The sequence below is a fragment of the Taudactylus pleione genome, unplaced genomic scaffold, assembly GCF_031769625.1.
Source record: "Taudactylus pleione unplaced genomic scaffold, aTauple2 ptg000117l, whole genome shotgun sequence".
Taxonomy (NCBI): Eukaryota; Metazoa; Chordata; class Amphibia; order Anura; family Myobatrachidae; genus Taudactylus; species Taudactylus pleione.
Window position 1 is genome coordinate 3,439,234 of NW_028284519.1, and position 11,270 is coordinate 3,450,503.

Genomic DNA, 11,270 nt, shown 5'->3' on the forward strand with positions numbered 1-11,270 from the left:
CAGACTTTCCCAAATCGGACCTCTGTTGTATGGTCCTCAATGATTATGAAAATACAAAAAGTGGAGACAAGCGCCTAATAGTGTGAATAGTTAAGACAATAATGACATGCAACACACATACAGAATTGCAAAACGTGTTGCCCTAGAACATGAGCATGTGGTGAGGGGTCTTTTATGGATATCCCTTATGGTCCCTCACTTGGTTCAGTATAGGATTTGTCACAGGGCTCCATCAGTTTATGAGGAGATAAACAACACTCTCATGGTGTAGTAGTACAACCAGTACTATATTAGCACCAGAGACGAAACGCGTTGAGGACGAAGTGACACTTGCTTACTGACTTGGTCAGCTACTTATTCAGATAAGCCCATTGAAATAATTTTTTGTGTAATTACGCATTTTTCTTATGTTTTTTGCTTGTAATAAATTGTACTACTACACCATAAGAGTTTTGTTTATCCCTGTGACAAACCGTATACTGAAAGAATTGAGGGACCAGAAGGGATATCCATAAAAGACCCCTTACCACATGCTCATGTTCTAGGGCAACACAGTATGCAATTCTATATGCATGTTGTGTGTCATTCTTTTCTTAACTATTCACACTATTATGTGCTTGTCTCCACTTTTTGTATTTTCATATATATATATATATATATATATATATATATATATAACACAGAAGAACAGCACTCTGCTGGTCTTATAAAATCTGAATAAACATACTCAAACAGCCAGATTGATAATGTTTTACATCTTATATATATTTATATAAATAACATTTACATAAATTTGCACATTTGTGTAAATACATATTTTTTAAACAAAAATTTTGCACAAAGTTGGGTTTCAAAATAATTTAATATGGCTATCCTAAGTACTAATAGCACAATGTAGGTGATTTAAAGAAATTATCTTGCAAAGTGTTATTTAGCATTTCATGATTTGATTAAACAGATATATCACTATCAGACCATTATATACTACACTACTGAAGTGCAAATTTTATAGATAAACATAGGTAGATTACACAATCTTCGGACTGTGTAAATGACAATTTTTGTGTAGGGATTCCAAAAGGTTGGTGAGAGATATTTCAATTTCTCCACTGTAGACCCTGGGCAGCCATGAAAGCTGACACTTTACTCTTGCACAGTGTCAGATTTACCCAAAGAAGTTTTTCACTTACCTCTCTTTAATGGTGGGAATATATTTTGCAGGAACAGTGGTAACCACAACCACTGATACTGTGAGTCCTATGTTATTATTTAACCAGGATATTTTTAAGAATATTTAAAAAATATCCCACAACATTTGAAATAAAAAATGATCACAGCAGTACCGCAATTAATAATACTTATGCCCCACAAAAACAATTTATGTATATGTTTAAAAAAAAGACAGAAACAGATATTGTTGAAAAAAAACCTTTTATTAAATACAAAATATTTAAAATAATGAAATTAAATAAATATGTTTTAATAGTAATATTTAATATTTATTTTTCTGCATTAAACCTTTGAGCATGATCTGTAATCTTTTTTCTAATAAATTTTGATCTTCTGCCATTTTCTGTAAATAAAAATATTTTATAAAAAATTAGTATATTGTGTGTATTTTATTTTTAAAGTGAATCATGTGTTTACTATGTATAGTATGGGTACTAATTACCATATCAGTGACATGTGTTAATGTACAGTTTTTACCACCCTTTACATCTCAGAATACACTTATAGGGCCTGATGAAGCAAGGATAGTAAATTACAAAGCTACATGCAGACAGCTTAGCTATTGAAATCCTTGCTATTAAGCAAATGCTGCAGGTGTTATATGACCCTTCCTGCTGCATTACCAATCCTAGCACTGCATAAGAGGTCGCAGTGCTGAGATTACCATTGTACTCATCGGTGGTCAAAGTTAGCAATGGTGAATGGCGTTGGTCTTCTACCAAGCTGAGTACACCATTAGTTTAATCAGGCTGACCAGCATGCAAACCCTGGAGACTATGTGCATTCCACGAATTCCCTGGCCTGGCCACACCTGGAAAAAGTAGTGGAATCCCCAAATTAACAAGAGTTTGGTATGAACTCCCGGCTTTCTGGATGGCACAGGTCAGAATATCAACAGCGGTATCCCGACAGCCAGAATCCCGACACCCATAGACAACAATGGTAAGAATTTTTCTACCCCCTATCCTAACCAGTTCCTAACCCCAACCTAGCCCCCTAGTGCCTAAGCCTAACCTCCACCTAGTGCTTGACCCTAACCCCAACCACCCCTTTAACACCCAGATACTTAACTTTGGGATGCTGGCGGTTGGGATACTGGTGCCGGTATCCCGACCTGTTGGGATTTCAGTGCCGGTATTCACACCGGCGGCATCCCGCATGCTGACTACAATCACATTAACAAGAGTGATGACCGTCCCCATAACTGCACCACTGGAAAATTGCATCTGCCTGTCATCTGTGATCTCAGTGTAATAGCCCCGATATTTGCATTCTGCCTTTGGGGGAGTAGACAATTCTCTGTTCCTTCCATGGGAAGTTAAAGTCAAAGGTCTGTCTGTTGACCATGGCTGGACATACTCTGCCCGATGCAGGCAACATTTTAAGATTTGTAAATATCACATCAAATAGGCTTGCTGGATGATTCAGTATGCCCAGAATCAATCGATATTTACCCCTCGGTCAGCTAGACAAACATTACAATTATCTAGACTCATCTACGGATATCGGAAAATATCTGCCCGTTAATTGTATAGTGTATGCCCAGTGTTAGTGTTTCTTGTGGCTTGTTGTTTGGAAGCTCTGATATAAGACAAGTGTTCAGTGTAATAAGATAATTACAAGATCTGCTACTCTTTAAGTCAATATTTGTTGTAAAAAACACCATGGCTAATGATTCTAAAATAGTTAAGCTCTAGTAGTTGTTAGTGTTGTTCAATTTTAAATAAAAAAAAAAACACATTTTTCATATGAAAATTTATAAATGTTTAAGTCTTTTTATAGAGTTAAATCATTTTGGGTTCATTAGCCTTGATAAAAGGATAAACATTTGTGTAAATGTGGTAAAGTAGAAACTTACCTTATCAGAATTCATATGTGTGTATAAGTATACAGCACAGGTTCTCATAACTGTTTCCTCAGAACCCCAAATATTGCATGTTTTCCAGGTCTCCTCACGAAATCACACATGAAATATTTTCGTCACTAGGTGGATTTTTTACATTTATGGCATTGAGTAATGAATATACCTGTGTACCTGCTAGGTGACCATAGAAAACGTTATCTGTGTGGTGTCCTGTGGACCAAGTTAGAGAACCACTGGTGTAAAATCATAAGAGGGAATTACATAGTGATACCTAAACAGTAAACCTCAGGATAATTTGTTTAAAAAATGTTTTGAAATCCATTAAAAACGAAACATTTTCAAATGTAATAAATATCCTGTGATTTGTTTGGGGATCACTAGCATAATGTAAATATCCATAGAAGAATTCACTTTTCTACTTCAGGGTCCATAGGGTATCCACAGGATACCTTGGGGTATAGGTGTGACGTCAGTCGCAGGGCACCAAAGAGTTAAGCTTTCAGCCTCCCAGGATGCACTAGGTCCCCCTCCTATACCCCGGGCCAAGGCACCTCAGTTTAGTTTGGTGCCCGGCCGGAGTCGGGTGCACCTGTTGGAGTGGGGGCTAGAAGAGCCCCTGAAGCTTATTCTTCATGCAGCTGTGGCTGCACAACTGGATGAACAGCATGGACAGTCAGTCCTGACGTCCATGCTGTCTTCCCTACACCCCGCCGGTACCAGAACGCCGGTACTGATCCGGGGATGCTGGTGGGCGTCTGGGGTCACAGCTAGCGGTGACCCCAGATGCTCCGGACCATGGCCGGATTCAAGGGGGACAGAGGTAAGCAGCGGGGTCCCGCGGTGGGTCCCCGCTGATCACATGGTCCTAAGTCCCCAGGCAGGCGGCTCCCTGGGGACTGGCTGCAGCGTGGAGCCAGGCGACCAACCTGCGCTTCCACTACCCCCTGGGACAGCGGACCGCAGCAGAGCGGTAGCGCTGCGGTGTCCCAGGGGTTAAATGCATGCCAGGGGAGCGCGCCTTCCCTGTCTCACAGCCGGCGCCTCCCCCGCTGCACACAGCCCTCTCTGCATGCTGCCGACTGGTCCTGTGGCAGCGCTCCTCCCCCAGGCCAGCCTCCTCTCTGCCCCTCGGCGGCCATCTTCTCCAGAACGCATGGTGAACGCTGCTGGAAGCGCTGGACGGAAGCATCGTGGTCTGGGTCCCCCCGCATACCTCTCCTCCGCTGTGGTCAGGTCTGTGTATGCAGCGCTGTGTCCTACCAGGCCCTGTGTCTGTGTAGTTGAGTGATCAGCGCTGTTAGTGCAGGAATTATTATTTTTCTGCATTGTATGTGACTGTGCTAGCGCTGCTGCCTGTAATCTTTTCTTCTCTAAACTGTCAGCTTTATTACTGTCCCTGTTCTTTCTGCTAAAGCCCTTGCGGTGCGGTGCTGCAGGGTGGTCTCTCTCCTATTTAATACTTAATTGGTGAGAGAGGTCACATACGTGGTGCCATCATGTCTGAAAGTGATTTTCCCCTCCGGCTACAGTGTACCACGTGCAAAGTACCGTTAGCGGAGGGGGAGGGTAGCGCGGAGGGCCTTTGCCGGCAGTGTTTGTCCATGGCGCGGCCTATTACGGTTACAGCACCGGTACAGGAGCCGCCCTGGGCTTGTTTCGCTCAGGCGTTAACAGCTTTAGTGGGCCAGTTAGCTCCGCAGCCCGCGTTTACTCCGATGGGTTTGTCCCAGCAGTCTGTGGTGTCGTCACCCATGCAGGGGTTCCCACGACAATTGGTGGTACCCCACAGTCTCCCTATTTCCCCGCTCCCGGGTTCTCAGGAGCCAGCGTGGGTTAACTCCCTGACGAGTTCTGTACAGCACTTGTCGGATGTATTGCAAGGGGAGTCTGTGATGCGGTCTCATAAAAGGCCGGTGGCGTCTCTGTCCGCTCCTTATGAGGATGACGAAGGGACGTCTGATGATGGGGAGATTCTAGATCCTTACGATCAGGAACCTCTCCATACTAAGGACGCTGATGCTAAGTCCAAAGTATATATTCCTGGACTTATTCGGGCGGTCCGCACAGCCTTGGTGATTGAGGACGAAGTTCCCCCAGCTGCTAAATCTAAGTATGCCTTTTTCAAAGATGTGAAGGGCGATGCCACAGTCTTTCCTCTTTCGGGTCAGTTGGTGGACCATTTAGAGGAGGCGTGGAAACAACCTGGCAAAAGATACCAGCCGCAGAGACGCCTGGCGGTGGCTTATCCGTTCGCGGATAATTATTTTGCGAAGTGGGAATCCCCTCCACAGGTGGATTCTCACGTGACCCGTCTTGTCCGTAGTGCCACATTGCCGATGCCATCCATGTCCTCCCTTAAGGATGCTACGGACCGCAAGGTAGAAATCTGCCTGAAGTCCGCTTATTCCCTTGCAGGGGGGGCAGCACGGCCGGCTATGGCCATTTGCTGGGTTGCCAGAGCGATGGAGCGCTGGGCGGATTCATTAGAGGCTTCTTTTGAATCCGACTGTCCGGCCGAATAGGCGGAGTTGATTGGCAATCTCCGTGATTCGGCCACCTACATCAACGAGGCGGCTCTAGACATTAGTACTCTGGTGTCTAGAATTTCTTCAGCAGCGGTAGCTGCTCGTCGCACCTTGTGGCTGCGATCCTGGAAGGCGGACGCAGATCCAAGAAAGGTCTGGAAGCGTTGCCGTTTACCGGAGAAGTTCTCTTCGGTCCGGATCTGGATAAGATTGTGGCCACGCTGGCGGCAGCCAAATCTGCCTGTCTCCCGTCGGCCGCTGCTCCTTCTGGTTCGGGACCATCGTCCTTTCGGTCATCTAGGGCCCAGGGCAGGCCCAAACCACAGTCGTTTCCTCGACAGGCTGGCCCTAAGAAATCGGTCAAGCCCCGGAAGCAGGCATGGAGTACCAGACGTCCGGCCCCCAAGCCAGATGACAAGCCTGCGGCCTGACGGTCCGGGCCTCCCTTTGGGGGATCCCAGGGTGGGAGGCCGCCTGCTACAGTTCGCCCAGTGTTGGTCGACCACTACGACAGACACTTGGGTTCTGGAGGTGGTTTCCCACGGATACGCCCTCTCCTTCCGGCACAGACCCCCGGCTCGCTTCTTCACCACGGGTCTCCCATCAGACCGGAACAAGGCTACGGAGCTGCGGAAGGTATTGCACACTATGCTCCAGGCTGGAGTTATAGTGGCGGTTCCATTCTCCCAGAGGGGCCAGGGTTTCTATTCAAATCTATTTTTGGTACAGAAACCCAATGGGTCATATCGTCCGATTCTCAACCTCAAAGCACTCAACAAGTCTTTGCGGGTCCCGAAGTTTCGGATGGAGACCCTACGGTCCATCATTCTGGCGCTGGAACCTGGGGACTACTTGGTGTCATTGGACATACAGGACGCTTACCTGCATGTCCCTATTCTTTGGCGCCATCAACAGTTCCTCAGGTTTGCAATCAGCAGCGACCACTTCCAGTTTCGGGCGTTACCTTTTGGCCTGGCAACAGCACCACGTGTTTTCACCAAGGTGATGGCGGTCATGGCGGCTTCTCTGCGGCTGCAGGGAGTCCGCATGTTGCCGTATTTGGACGACCTGTTATTGGTGGCAGGATCTCCAGAGCTCCTGTTACGCCACTTGGACCTGACCATTGCACTGCTGCAACGGCACGGCTGGCTAATCAACTGGCAGAAGTCCACTCTAATCCCGTCTCGGAGGATTCTGCATCTTGGAGCCTTATTGGACTCGGGACAGCAAAGGATCTTCGTGACGGAGGACAAGATCTCTGCTTTACAGTCAAGGGTGCGCAGTTGTCTGCAAAGCCGCCGGGTGTCCTTACACTCGGCGATGAGGTTACTGGGCTCCATGGTGTCGGTGTTCGACATGGTGGAATACGCCCAGTTTCACTCCAGACCTCTGCAGCACCTGATCCTGTCCAAGTGGAACGGGCTGACTCAGTCTCTGAAGTCCCAGACGATTGTGCTCACCCAGGAGGTTCGCCTGTCCCTTACGTGGTGGTTACAGACGACCCACCTCAACAACGGACGTCCGTTCTGGGTTCCAAATTGGGTCCTGTTGACAACGGACGCCAGTCTTCGGGGCTGGGGAGCAGTTTCGGGTCCACACTTGTTCCAAGGCAGGTGGACGCCGACAGAAGCGGAGCTTCCAATAAATATCTTGGAACTCCGTGCGGTCTTCAATGCTCTCCAGCAGGCACAGCGGTTTCTCCAGGGTCGCCCGGTGCAGGTCCAGTCGGACAATGCTACCACCGTGGCCTACATAAACAGGCAAGGAGGAACTCGCAGTCGGGCGGCTCTCGTAGAGGTCTCTCGGATCCTGGTTTGGGCGGAGCGCAATCTTCCGGCCATATCAGCGGTCTTCATCCCGGGAGTGCTCAATTGGGATGCGGACTTTCTAAGTCGCCAGGACGTTCATCCGGGGGAATGGTCCCTGCACCCGGACGTTTTTCAACTACTGGTGGACAGGTGGGGTCTTCCAGAAATCGACCTCATGGCGTCCCGGCACAACAACAAGTTGCCGGTGTACGGGTCTCGCACAAGAGACGAAGGGGCGTCTCTGGTGGATGCTCTGTCCGTCCGGTGGACGTTCCGGTTCGCATACCTGTTCCCTCCGGTCTCCCTTCTTCCACGGGTAATCCGGAAATTCAAACAGGAAGGAGGGACGCTCCTGTTGATAGCTCCCGCGTGGCCCAGACGGCACTGGTTCTCAGACCTTCAGGGTCTGTCCGTGGACATTCCTCTGCGGTTGCCGCTACGACCGGACCTTCTGTCTCAGGGTCCTTGCCTTCACCCGGACCTGACTCGGCTGTCTTTGACGGCGTGGCTGTTGAGACGGCCATGCTGAGGTCCCGGGGGTTTTCCAGCTCTGTGGTGCGTACCATGTTGCGAGCTCGGAAACCGTCTTCCGCGAGGATATACCATCGCGTGTGGCATACGTTCTTCCAGTGGTGTCGACCGAGAGGTTATGCACCGCGGGAGTTTCGTCTGTCTCGGATTCTCGCCTTCCTGCAAGCGGGACTAGATCATGGGCTTCGCCTTGCTTCTTTGAAGGTACAGGTTTCGGCCCTATCTGTCTGGTTTCACCGTAGGATTGCTACAATCCCGGATGTGCGCACCTTTATGCAGGGTGTTCTCCGCATTCAGCCGCCCTTTGTTCCACCTGTGGCGCCTTGGGATTTGGCTGTGGTCCTGAGGGCTCTCCAAGGACCGCCGTTTGAACCACTGGGCTCAGTGGATCTTAAATGGCTAACAGCTAAGACTGTTTTCCTTCTGGCCATTGCTTCGGCCAGACGTGTTTCTGAGTTAGGGGCTCTTTCTTGTAGACCCCCTTTCTTGGTTTTTTATGGGAACAGGGTAGTGCTCCGCACTCGGCCCGAGTTTCTTCCCAAAGTTGTTTCCCAGTTTCATATTAACGAGGAAATAGTTGTTCCGGCCTTTAACTCACCGGGTCTTTCCGTGGGTGAGGCCTCTTTGGATGTTGTGCGGGCCTTAAGGACTTATGTTGACCGCACTTCTTCGTTTAGGAAGTCGGACGCTTTGTTTGTCCTCTTTGGCTTCCGTAAAAAGGGTTGGCCTGCTTCAAAGCAAACTTTGGCAGCCTGGATCCGTATGGCTATTTCTGAAGCTTATCTTCATGAAGGCCTACCGGTCCCTCCTTCTCTGAAGGCTCATTCCACTAGGTCTGTGGGTCCTTCGTGGGCAGCTCGACGTGGTGCCTCGGCAGTTCAGATCTGCAAGGCTGCTACGTGGTCTTCTGTCCATACCTTCGTGAGGTATTACAGGTTTGACACCTTCGCCTCTCAGGATGCTTCCTTCGGGCGGCGGATTCTCCTTTCTGCACAGGAGCGTCCCCACCCTTAAAGGATACTGCTTTGGGACATCCCCAAGGTATCCTGTGGATACCCTATGGACCCTGAAGTAGAAAATATGAGATATGGTAAGAACTTACCCTTGTTATCTCTATTTCTACGAAGTCCATAGGGTTCCACAGGACTCCCGCCCTGTCGCACCTGTGCTGCAGATGGGCTTTGCTCTGGTCACCGGTTTTCCGTCTCCCTCTGGTGAGAATGTGATTCTTGTATGTGTCCAGATCTTTGTTCTCTCTTTTCCTTCTCCTCCTCCGGCCTATGGCTTGGTAACTAACTGAGGTGCCTTGGCCCGGGGGCGGGGTATAGGAGGGGGACCTAGTGCATCCTGGGAGGCTGAAAGCTTAACTCTTTGGTGCCCTGCGACTGACGTCACACCTATACCCCAAGGTATCCTGTGGAATCCTATGGACTTCGTAGAAATAGAGATAACAAGGGTAAGTTCTTACCATATCTCATATTATTTCTGATCTTTATTTCTTCTTACGATCTTATGACAGGACTTCACCTAAAAGGCCTCAATTAAAAAACAAATTGGTGAATATATTTATATTACAAAAAATGTTAACATGCATACATTACAATCACATTATACATTGTAATAAAAAAAAATGGGTTCAGAATGTCCATGTTTGAACGTAACCAAAATAAGGGAGCTTTCATCCTCTACCCACTTTAATACATACACGCGTATGTATTACCTAATGCCCAAACTCTCTTGTTTTTACCTGCTTTTTTGAAAGAAAATATGCATGTTAAATAAAATAAAATTTTATCACACCATAAAAACAAAGAACAATATCACCGTAACATATGGTCCAATGATGTTGCCTAAGGGTGGATGTTCCTCAGTATCTTCCTCTCTTGCTGCAGTTGGTCTTGGTGGATCTGGCATTGGAGTTGGTGGTGGTGCTACCAGTTGGTGGATAATCCTCCTTGAAATCGGTGGGCCTCCTGGGCATACCATGGCTGCGGTGTTGCATGGCCATACGGTCTATGAGTTGTTTGAAATTATGTGCTCGGTGGTCCTAGGAAGTGCATCATATTGTTGGTGATTTGCTGTAGGGACGTTGTGATGAGGCTGGTGCTTGTAGCCATTTCAATTTGGCAGGCGCCTTGACACGCAGAGTTTTCAACTAACTTATTGAGAGCATCGGTCATAATCTTCATCTGTGATGCTAAATTGTTCATGGTCTCTCTTGTTTCTTGATTCTCCCGTCTCATCTATCTCTCTTCTTCATGAATGCTATCCAGTACTCTTCCTAATGTCTTGTCCATCTGTTCAAGTCTTTGGTCAATGACGTCCCTGAAGGTGTTCTAGCGATCCTCCATCTCTAAGAAAACAAATGGATATGTACATCCGCACACATATAATGTTCCATTGAAATGTGATTATAATTTCAATGATAATACTTTAATGGGGCATTAAAGTATTATCATTGAAATTATAATCACATTTGGGGTGCTGTCAAATGACAAGAATTAATAGCAGACATATAGAAGGAGAGAAGACTTGTCTTCTATGTGGCCCACATTAATTATTAATTATATTGAAAAAAATCTAATCTTTATTTGATATACATTAAAATTGTTCCTGCTGGAACACAGTACAGTGAAATATAAGTTAACATAAAGTTAAAGAGTGGTTGTTTTGTACATAACTATGAAAAAGTGAAAATAAAATTAAATAAATTCCCTGCCATGTGTCTTCATTTTTAATTTCTATTAATTGAGTGCAGATATGTTCTTGTGGAGCTCTGCGTTCAATGATAAGGGGGGATGAGAGAAAGGGAGTAGTAATTGATTCACCTCATCTCTATTAAAGTCACGTGTGTCACATATCATTCCAGCCCATGATTATGGGAATGTCACATTCTGCTCAAATTGTGTGACTTAGTTTACCATTTGCTGCAGGTCAGGATTTCTGCCTGACCTTGTTCAAGAACCATGCACTGACATCACCATCATGCACTATGTCAGCTGCAAGCATTCTTCCAGTGGGAGTGTCCTGCCTCAGCTGACCTTAGCAGCCTATCAGGGACTGGCAGCAGATTCATATCCCCTGTGAGAATTCCCACTGGTGCCAGAGCAAAGAGTTACTTCCTAGTGTGTGTTCTATCCTGTGACTCCTTTGTGCAGAATACCATCACTGCCATCTGGCTTCATATGTACAGTTTCTGTGTCCTGATTTGTGTGTCTGCTGTATTCCAGTTTAGGAATCACAAGCTGTTCCAGTGAATTTACTCAGCAAACTTCAGTTGCAGTCTATTATCCAGCTCAGTGAAATCACCAG